The sequence below is a fragment of the Macaca thibetana genome, chromosome 10, assembly GCF_024542745.1.
Source record: "Macaca thibetana thibetana isolate TM-01 chromosome 10, ASM2454274v1, whole genome shotgun sequence".
NCBI lineage: Eukaryota > Metazoa > Chordata > Mammalia > Primates > Cercopithecidae > Macaca > Macaca thibetana.
Genome location: NC_065587.1, coordinates 25,179,643 through 25,188,828, shown reverse-complemented (window position 1 = coordinate 25,188,828; position 9,186 = coordinate 25,179,643). Strand labels below are relative to the sequence as shown.

Below are 9,186 nucleotides of genomic sequence, written 5' to 3'. Positions count from 1 at the left end.
GTCAAATGATCTAGTACAAACTGGAGAAAACAGCTCACCAGGACCTGTCTCTAAATTCTTCCCCTGGTGCGGCCTAAATGTCCCATGCCGCTCTCCACTGGGGGCCCCAGGGACTCCTCCTCAACCTCATGTATATTGTATTTTGTTTCCTTTCTTTCTTTTTTTTTTTTCAAGATGTAGTTTGGCTCTTGTTACCCAGGCTGGAGTGCAATGGCACGATCTCTGCTCACTGCAACCTCTGCCTCCTGGGTTCAAGCGATTCTCCTGCCTCAGCCTCCCGAGTAGCTGGGATTATAGGCACCCACCACCACGCCCAACTAATTTTTGTATTTTTAGTAGAGATGGGGTTTCACCATGTTGGCCAGGCTGGTCTCAAACTCCTGACCTCAAAGGATCCACCCACCTCAGCCTCCCAAAGTGCTGGGATTACAGGTGTGAGCCACCATGCCGGGCCTAGACTGCCGTTTTCTAAGCAGCCTTCCCTTAGTGTTTCAATGAACTTCTGATTGAATGCTAATTTTCAAGACCTCGGCGGAAGTGAGTATTTGGGAAAATATTGCTCGATGAGCTCCAGGGAAAAAAGGAGCAACACCACATTGTAGTAGGACGAGCTGCAGACAAAACTCCTCAGACACGGGATTAAAGAAGGAAGAGGTTTTTATTCGGCCAGGAGCATCAGTAGACTCGCGTATTAAGAGCCGAGCTCCCCAAAGACAGAGCTCCTGGCCCTTTTAAGGGCTTACAACGCTAAGGGGTTCCACGTGAAAGGGTCGTGCTAGATTGAGAGCACATGTGGTTAGAGTCGGGGGGGTTAATCTTTTAACCTCAGGTCTGGTCATCAGTGGTACCAGCTGGTCTTGCCACTGACTTCATTCCTATTGTTTTTCAACTTTTACTTCCTCCTCCTCTTCAGAGACAGGAGACAGTAAGAGAAATAGCTTCTCTCCTCAACACAGCAATTATGGAAACAATTCTCACAGGAGTCGTATCGTGCTGGGGTGATTGTGGTCTTTGGAACCAGAAAGATTTGGATTTGAGTCATGACTCTACCCTTCGCTAGCTGCATGGACCTGCACGCGTTATCTAATTTGTTGAAGTCTGTACTTTTCTTCTTTTAGGCAGTGGATAAAACATTTTTTTGTTGTTGTTTTTTTGAGATGGAGTCTCACTCTGATCGCCCAGGCTGGAGTACAATGGCGCAATCTCAGCTCACTGCAACCTCTGCCTCCTGGGTTCAAGCAATTCTCCTGCCTTGGCCTCCTGAGTAGCTGGGATCACAGACACCCACCACCACACCCCAGCTAATTTTGTTTGTTTGTTTGAGATGAAGTCTAGTTCTGTCACCCAGGCTAGAGTGCAGTGGCGCGATCTCGGTTCACTGTAAGCTCTGCCTGTAGCTGGGACTACAGGCACCTGCCACCACGCCCGGCTAATTTTGTGTTTGTATTTTTAGTAGAGATGGGGTTTCAACGTGTTAGCCAGGATGGTCTCGATCTCCTGACCTGCTGATCTGCCCACCTCGGCCTCCTGAAGTGCTGGGATTACAGGCGTGAGCCACTGCGCTGGGCCCAAAGCACTTTTTTATAGCACCTGGTTTTCTATTGTGTTTATTTCCTCTAGGGCTAGCACAGTCTGGGTTTGAATTCTGGCTCTCCATGGCCTTGGGCAAGCTGGTTAATGTTTTGTGCCTCAGTTTCCCCACTCGTAAAGTGGGGCTGGGGAAAAGCCCTACCTCATAGGAATATTAAGTGAGTTCATGAAAGCCCTCGGTGACTGGCCTGCGATAACCACTACCTAGACATTAGGTAGGTTTACATACACTGGTCGTTTACCAAGATGCAACAGCATTCAAGTTATTTTCTTCCAGAGTCCGCCTGGAATGTAGAACCGGCCAGCTCTCGTCCTCAAACAGTTCCTGCAGCCTCCAGTTATCTGTGTGGGCAGAGGCGGGAGTGTGGGTGTGTGGCCCGCCCTGGGACAGGGATGACGAGAGAGCATGTGCTTGTGTCCGGAGCTGTCCCCTTCCCTGCTCAGGGGCCACCAAATATGTCCATGGTCTCGGCTGCCTGGTCAACGGCCACCCCGGGCTGCCGTCTCCTGACCAGACCTGGAGCTCACAAGCTAATTTTAGAAATGACTGGTCGACTCAGCTGCTGTTATCACATTGGCCCCGAAGGAGGGTGGGGGGAGGGCGGCCCGGGGAGGGGCAGTAAGGGAAGGGATGTGTGTCGGTGTGTGTGGAGGGGGTGCTCCTTCGCTCCTGCTTTCCCGGCTTGGTGGGGTCCCTTCGCGGCCACCCGGGGAGACGTCTTAGGCAGTCGTGGTTCCTGTGATCTGTGTCCTCTTTGCAGAAGGTACTATTGGGCTGGGTTTGAGACGGGCACCTGGCGAGCTGATCGGCAAGTTTTAATTTTCCGGAATGCGCTGCTGGGGGCTGCGGTGGCCGGCCTCCGGTCTTTTGGTCTATTTTAGTCCTTTCTGGTGTTGAGAGCTTCCGAGGCCTGATTCCTTTGCTGGTTGCCCGTGCTGCTCACTTTGAAAACAAGAGTGTTTCTGTGGAAGGATTTTAGAACAAAATGCTGGGGCAAATGGGCATTTTTAAGAGTCACTCTCTTCAGGCCCCAGCTGTTCGCCAATAATTTTTTTAAATGTGTTTGGGGTCATGAGTGAGTCTCCACTGTGAATCTTTGCCCGCAGACGTCAGGGTTTATATTTTTCCTCAACTACCAGTGATTTCTGCTTAACTGGTATTCAGTTACGGTCAGGGAAGAGCCAGGCTTCCCCTTTCATGTTTCCAACCCTGTTGGGTCGAAACGTTACTTTTAATGTTCTTTTTGAAACTGCAAATTAAGCATGTATGAGTGTTGGGGGAAGGGCGATGGAAGTTCATGGCCGAAGGTTTCAATTTCATGCCACCTTCCTTGAGCTCTGAGGGAAGGTGTCTTATTTGGCTCTCGGGTTAGCAGGCACTTCTTTGAATGAAGAAGATTCACAGGTCTCAGTGGCCCCGTAGTGGGGCAGAAGGGGGCTATGCTTTGACATGGAGCTCTCTCCCAGGAGACGAGAAGCCCTCACCAGCTACAGCCCTCTGGGCTGCTGCCTTCCTGCGGCTTTCCCATGGAGGAGGCCAGGAGTGGGGAGGCCTGGAGTGGGGAGCCCAGTCGGCTCCCAGTCGCCTCCAAGCTGCCCAGTCTGGCCTCAACCCGCAGGTGTGGGGGCCTGGGCTTCTATCCTGTAGGGCCTGGAAAACGAGGCTGTTACTTTCACTTTGTGGCTGTCCAAAAAGATGCTGCCTCATTCAGTCCACCAGCTCGTGGAGGCTGAGTGTCGCACTAGGGCTTCTAGACTCCAACAAGCATAATGGTTCTCTTGGGTACTGTATCCATTGCTGACCTAAGTTCTATTCTCCTGTACCTGGGCACCGTGTCCAGTGTGTACCATGGGAAAAGAGAGGGGTCTGTGTACCCTTAGGCTATGCATGAGTTCTAGAAAATAATAGTGGAGAGGAGAGAGAGAAAAGAAGAAAGAGGAGGAGGAGAAGGAGAAGGAGAGAAGGAGAAAGAGGAAAAAAAGGAGAAGGAGAAAGAGAAGGAGGAGGAGGAGGAGAAGAACAGCAAAGGAAAAGGCCAAAAGAAGAGGCCAAGGGGTGGAGGAGGGAGGAGAAGGAGGAGGGAGGAAGAGGAGAAAGAGGAGGGGGAGAGGGAGACTCCTGGTCTCCTGGCTTTTGAAGGGCTGCATGTTACCAATTAACATATATTTGGTGTCACCTGCCTCCAGGCCTTGTCACTTTGAATATCCTGGTTTGGACTCTGTAACCTTGGATGAGTTCTCTCCCCAGTCAGAACTTAGTTTCTCTTTCTAAAACCTGAGCGGGCTGGGCTAGACCACCTCTGAGATCTTTCCTAGGATTCAGCATCCAGGAAGGTATTTCTTGAAGGGACGGTCGTTGACGACCTACCCCTCAGACTCACGTGGGGCAAGGGGTGTGGCGGGGGTGTTTTAAAATGCAGATTCCTGGGCTCATCCTAGACCTATTGAACAGTCTTGGGGGAAAAGTCTCAGAAATCCACAGATTTTAAACCTCACAGGTGGTTCTGGTGCCCACCCAAATTGGAGAAGAGCTTTTCCTTTGACCCGAGCTAACAAAACCACAGAAGGCTGTTGCTCAGCACCTGCCCTGTCAAAACTCATGGAATTTCCATGTTTCACAAACACGGAAAACTTGCACAGCACTTTATTAGGGTCTGACTATCACAAAGATTTTATTGGGCAGGTGTTGCTCCAGGGGAAAGATCACGACTTTCTGTGGCATTCTGAGGTGAGAATGGAGGGCCCCAAAGCTGAGCAGAACCACTTCCAGCCCCAAGATAGGGACTTGGGACTGCGAGCCTACAAGGTTATGGTGAGATGGCCCTTCACTGGGTCCTGGCAGATACAAACAACAGTCTGAATGGCCCATTTGAAGCACACGGTTAGCTGCTGTGGTGTGTGACATATCTTTAATATTTAAACAAAGCGGCCGGGCGTGGTGGCTCACGCCTGTAATCCTAGCACTTTGGGAGGCTGAGGTGGGTGGATCACGAGGTCAGGAGATCAAGAGCATCCTGACTAACACGGTGAAACCCCACCTCTACCAAAAATACAAAAAATTAGCTGGGTGTGGTGGTGGGTGCCTGTAGTCCCAGTTATTTGGGATGCTGAGGCAGGAGAATGGCGTGAACCTGGGAGGCAGAGCTTGCAGTGAGCCGAGATCGCACCACTATACTCCAGCCTGGGTGACAGAGCAAGACTCTGTCTCAAAAAAAAAAAAAAAAAAAAAAAAAAAAATTAAAGTGAAATTAAATTATTTGAAAAATGGAGGAGGTGGGTTTGAGACCAGGGAGAATCCCCTCCCTTCCAGAGCGCTGCCAAATCCAACCCCTACTATTGACAGATGGTGCAGCTGAGGCACAGAGAGGGAAAGCCACTTGTTCAAGGACACACAGCCCTGCAGCAAGAGCACTGGGCTAAGATCAGTCCCTGCTGTCATGGCTGGCGTTCAGGGAGCAACCAGGTGCTCCTTATGTTAGAAATAATAAATCCACCATATTATCCCCCCACCAAGACCTTAAGGAAAGGATAAACCTCAGCTCTTGTTTGAATGGGGGTGGCAAAAATAAATTGCATCTTATTTTATTTTTATTTTGAAACAAGGGCTGGCTCTGTCACCCAGGCTGGAGTGCAGTGGCATAATCTTGGCTCACTGCAACCTCTGCCTCCCAGGTTTAAGCCATCCTCCCATCTCAACCTCCTGAGTAGCTGGGACTACAGGAGGGCACCACCACGCCCGGCTAATTTGTATACTTTTTGTAGAGACGGGGTTTCACCACGTTGCCCAGGCTGGTCTCGAACTTGTGAGCTCAAGTGATCCACCCACCTCAGCCTCCCAAAGTGTTGGCATTACAGCCGTGGAATCACTGAGCCTGGCAGAAAATGAACTTTATTACACAAACAAGGGCCTTGGACATCAAGGTAGAGTTCTCTCTCTCTCTGACACACACACACACACCACATTCAGTCTGAAGGATCCAGAGACACCATTAGCTTCATAAGAATCTCTCTCCCACAGCATGACTCATCCAGCTTCATCAATTTCCCTATCTGCTTCTTTTTCACTGTGTTTCTCCCTGATGCTGATTTACTTTTAAGAATCGTAGTTTCTGACAACAGAGGAAAGATCCTCAAGAATCGGCAAAGTGAGTTTACCACTTGGCCAGTGGTCATGCGTAGGGTAGCAGGAATTTCACGGTTCAGGGTTTCAAGCGAATTTTTCTCTGCCTGTAAAAGACGGAATGCATTTTCAGCTGTTTCTTGGGTACCAGCTGGGGTTTGAGTTTCAATTTCATGGAGGGCAGCTGGATTAACTGCTGTGTTGAGGGAAAGATGCTTGCTTGATGGGATTAAATGTGTCATTCACGCTTAATATTCCAGTGAGCTTGGGTGTGAGTTATTAGCCCCATTTTACAGGCCAGGAAGATTTGGAGCCTGGAGTGACCCCAGGTTATGCAGGGTGAAATAAAAGCGAGACTCAGTACTTTCCTGCTAGAGACTGTTCAGCCTAATGTAATAAACAACATCTGCTGAGATAATAAATTGTGTGGCATTGTTTCACAGGGACAGATAAGAAAGCTTTTTCACATTCATTACCTCATTTAATCCACTGATGATCAAGGCAGGGTGGTGATACAGTTCCAGCTGTATAGAGGAGGAAACAGAGCATCAGAGAGGTTTAGTGACTTGCTTTTCTGCTTGTTTTTCTGCCAACAGTGGATGACTCATTTTTTCAGTTCTTTCTCTGTTACATATTCAAAGCAAAGATGATGTTGCCCTCTTCTTCTCTTGATGCTCCTTCCCATTTGGCAGGATTCTTCCAGACCAGGGTTCTAGACCAGTGTCAGCGTGGACACTATTGACATTTGGGTTGCATCTCTCTTTGTTGTGGACCTGTCATGTGCTTGGAAAAATGTGTAGCAACATCCTTGCCCTTCACCCAGTAGATGCCAGTAGCACCTCCTCTCCAGTTGTGACAACCCCAAATGTCTCTAGGATGTTGCAAAAAATGTCCATTGGTGGGCGCAATCACCGCTTGGTGAGTTCTGTCCCATAGAACTTTCTGCGATGATAGGAATCCTCTGTATCTGTGCTGTCCAACATGGTAGCCATGAGCCACGTGGCTCATACAACTGAGATGCTGAATTTTTGATTTAATTTAGTTAGAATTCATTTAAATTTAACAAGCCACCTGAGGCTAGTGGCTACTGTATTAGTAAAGCTCTAGGTAGCAACACAGTAGTGGATAGAAAATTAGCCCTTTGAGGCCAGGCACGGTGGCTCATGCCTGTAATCCCAGCACTTTGGGAGGCTGAGGCGGGCGAATCACAAAGTCAGGAGATTGAGACCATCCTGGCTAACATGGTGAAACCCCGTCTCTACTAAAAATACAAAAAAAAAAAAAAAATTAACTGGGCGTGGCGGCGGGAGCCTGTAGTCCCAGCTACTTGGGAGGCTGAGGCAGGAGAATGACGTGAACCCGGGAGGTGGAGCTTGCAGTGAGCCGAGATCGCGCCACTGCACTCCAGCCTGGGTGACAGAGCGAGACTCCATCTCAAAAAAAAAAAAAAAAAGAAAGAAAATTAGCCCTTTGATGGAACACTCAATCCCTAAAATCAGTCAGGGGAACCTGTTGTCAAAAGTCTAACCAGCTTCTTGCTTCATTGTGGCCGGGCAACACTAGGCTGGAAATGGCAAATACTTGGCACAGGTTCCATCCCTAGCCATTCCTACATCCGTGGCAGACATTGCTAGTCAATCACAGCATGCTGTCTTGTTCAGCCCAAGCATAGCTCAGAACCTTTCTCAATACAACACTCTGGGTAGCCCCCAACTACAGATCACTTGGTGCTGGCAGGTGAAAGAAACATTATTGGCCATCCTGGCACTCGGCCACGAGGCCCATCTGTGAGGTCCAGCATCTCATCAGCCTGTAAGAGTGGCCTGATGACTCACCAGGCAGCCAGGAGTGTGTGGCCAGCCTAGGTCAGTGGAGCAACCATGATTCAGAGAGGGGAGAGCCAATGGACTGGAGGAGCTGAGATTTTTTTTTTCTAATTTCTCAAAGAAACACCCACTGCATGATTTAGCAATGGAGGCTGGCAGGGTGTGGGTGGGCTACTGGCTGGTCAGCCAGTATGCAAAGCATTTGAAGATTTTAATCTGCCTGCGACTGAATCTGAGTCAACTGGGGACACAGATGTTGCAAAGGACATGGTAATAACGTCAGTAATGGCTCACTGGCCTACGGAGCATCTAGTACTCAAACTGCTTTGTGGGCACAAAAAACTGTGTCCCTATTTGACAGATGGAGGAGTTGGTGACCTGAGAGGTTTGACAACAGGCATAGTGAGGCCCCCACTTAGATCTAAGACTTCCAGGGCTGTTGTGGACCCATGGAAGTGAGGGAAGCCTGCTGCGTGTACCCTGATCAACCCTTTGCAGAGTGAAATATCCACTTCTGTGGCAGAAGGCAGGTTAGAAAAGTCCCAGGAGACAGTGAACATTGTTCTGAAGAAACCGGGAGCCATGTCCCCTGAGAAAAGGCTGAAGGCGACAGATGAGAAAACTGGGGGCAGATTCCATCATTTCAGTTGGAAAAGGGGTTAACCTCGTTGTTTGTTGTTCTAGAGAGCGGAACTGAGGCTGCTGTGTGGCTGTCTTGGGGAGGTAGCTCTCTGAGAAGGAAGAAAAAGTGTCAGACTTTACTCACTGGGACATGAGGACCTTGGTTCTGCTATTGCTGCTGTAGGACCTCCAGAAAGTCACTTCCCTTCCCTGGTCCATGAATGCCAGGATGCAGGAGAAGTAGGTTGTATGGCTTCTGAGGGCCTTTTGGAGCTCTGATTCCAAGGAAGAAACACAATTAGAGCAGACTCCAAATGTCCTATGTGTTAGTGAGCTCCCTGTCAATGGACATGACCAAGAGGGAACTCGTTGACTTTCTATCCAGGAAATTCCCTGTGAAATGAGCTGGGTCTCTGGGGTTTCTCCACGTGTAAAGGCCCCAGGTTCTGATGCTAAGGGGCATTTCTGGCAGCCTCCACACCCGCTGCTCCCTTCCTGCCATTCTTCTTCATCTCACCACCCAACCTGCTTTTCTCTTCCTTCCTCCCTCCCTCTTCAACATTTCACTTTCCCTCCATCAGCCTTCCTGCCCTTGTTTCTCACTCATTCCTCTCCCCCTTTCTCACCTTCATGTGTATTGTTGTGAGCGTGGCCTGAATCCCTGGCTATAGCTGGCTGTGAGACACCCTTACCTTGACTGGGGAGAGGATCTGCGTGCTGGGCAAAGTCCCTTTTCATTATTGCCTGGCTCTTTGGCCACCAAACTCCAGGCTTGGGTGAAGTAGGCTGGACTTTGTATGAATCATGAGTCTCTCTTGTCCATTTATCCTGTGGATGGCAATAGATAGCAGTTATGCACCATTCCCTCCTTCCACATCCAGGGCAGACATTAATAATCAATCAGAGCACCCTTCTTCCACTGAGCCCAGATAAAAGCTCAGAGTTGACCAGGCGTGGTGGCTCACGCCTGTAATCCCAGCACTTTGGGAGGCTGAGGTGGGCAGATCACGAGGTCAGGAGATTGAGGCC

At 49.5% G+C, this 9,186-nt stretch overlaps 1 protein-coding gene across 2 annotated transcripts in view; it reads left to right on the top strand.

Moving 5' to 3' along the window:
* The first annotated feature begins 2,203 nt into the window (after positions 1-2,203).
* MYO18B (myosin XVIIIB) overlaps positions 2,204-9,186 on the top strand; it is a 300,206-nt gene continuing 293,223 nt past the window's right edge. For both annotated transcript variants that reach the window (XM_050745880.1, XM_050745879.1), the window contains exon 1: positions 2,204-2,354. The gene's annotated coding sequence lies outside the window, so the exon portion shown is untranslated. The remainder of the gene's footprint in view (positions 2,355-9,186) is intronic.